Genomic DNA, 1,514 nt, shown 5'->3' on the forward strand with positions numbered 1-1,514 from the left:
CTGCAGCCCAGAAACCCAGCCGTATCCTGGTCTGCATCCAAAGAAGCATGCCCAGCAGGTTGAGGGAGGTGATTCTGCCCCTCTACTTCACTCCTGTGAGACCCCACCTAGAGTACTGCATTCAGCTCTGGGGCCCCCAACATAAGAAGGACATGGGCCTGTTGGAGCGAGTCCAGAGGAGGGCCACAAAGATGATCAGAGGGCTGGAGCACCTCTCCTATGAAGGCAGGCTGAGAGAGTTGGGGTTGTTCAGCCTGGAGCAGAAAAGGCTCTGGGGAGACCTTACAGCAGCCTTCCAGTACCTGAAGGGGGCCTCTAAGAAAGCTGGAGAGGGACTTTTTCCAAGGGCAGGTAGTGATAGGACAAGGGGTAATGGCTTTGAACTGAAAGAGGGTAGATTTAGATTAGATATAAGGAAGAAATTCTTCACTATGAGGGTGGTGAGGCATTGGACCAGGTTGCCAGAGAACCTGTGGATGCCCCATCTCTGCAAGTGATCAAAGCCAGGCTGGGTGGGGCTTTGAGCAACCTGGTCTAGTGGAAGGTGTCCCTGCCCATGGCAGGGGGGTTGGAACCAGATGATCTTTAAGGTCCCTTCCAACCCAAACCATTCTAGGAGTCTATGATTCTATGATTCTATGATTCTATGATATTATACCCACTACTGCTGCCTGTGAGGCATGAAAATAAATCCTCAAGTGAGATAGTATGAGCTAACCAAAACCTTGAGAACTGTACATTCTTCTGGAGCTTCAAGGGACACATGACTACGGGTTGCTCTCAGGGTGACCTTTGGCCAAATCACTCATGGAGTCATACCTTAATTTGCAGAATGGTGTCAACTCTGTCTGAGCTTTTGAAAAATTGTTAGCTCAAGGAATGGGCTGATTTGGTCTGCTGAAAAGTAGCTACAGTATTGACCTGTTGGAAAAATAAACTGACAAAAAATCCAACTCTAATTGACTTAAAGACACAGAACATTTTCCTGTGTTCCCGCCTACCAGCTGGATTTTCTAGCCCAACCACAGCACAAAATGAGATCAAAATGCTGGAGAAAGCTGGTGAATAATTTGATGGCAGAGAACTAGTGAAGAACATAAGGCAGTGATGGATTTCTTTTGGGGTATGTTGTGTGCAGTGGAGAGCCTGGCAGAGCCGAGTTCCACTCACCTGATCTTCTACTGGGGCTGCCGTGTAAAGGGTTGTTATCACTTTCACAGGGATGGTGTAGCTGAGCAGCGAGTTACTATAGCCAGCTTCCTGCAGATGCTCTTCTTCACTGCATCTGAAAGCATCAGGTCCTGTAAACTGTACGTAACAGTAGCATTGTCAAATTCTTTTTATCTATTACACTGTAAGAAAATACAACTGATTATGGGCATTTGTTATATGACGTTTCACCTGCCTGACTTCACTTCATAACCTTTCCTGTTCCTATGTCCTCTGTGCACCATACTGAGGCAAGCTCTGCATTAGTTTACCCACCCTCCCTCCCTCCCTCCCTCCCTCCCTCC

Source organism: Pygoscelis adeliae, unplaced genomic scaffold (genome assembly GCF_000699105.1).
Source record: "Pygoscelis adeliae isolate BGI_AS28 unplaced genomic scaffold, ASM69910v1 Scaffold32, whole genome shotgun sequence".
NCBI lineage: Eukaryota > Metazoa > Chordata > Aves > Sphenisciformes > Spheniscidae > Pygoscelis > Pygoscelis adeliae.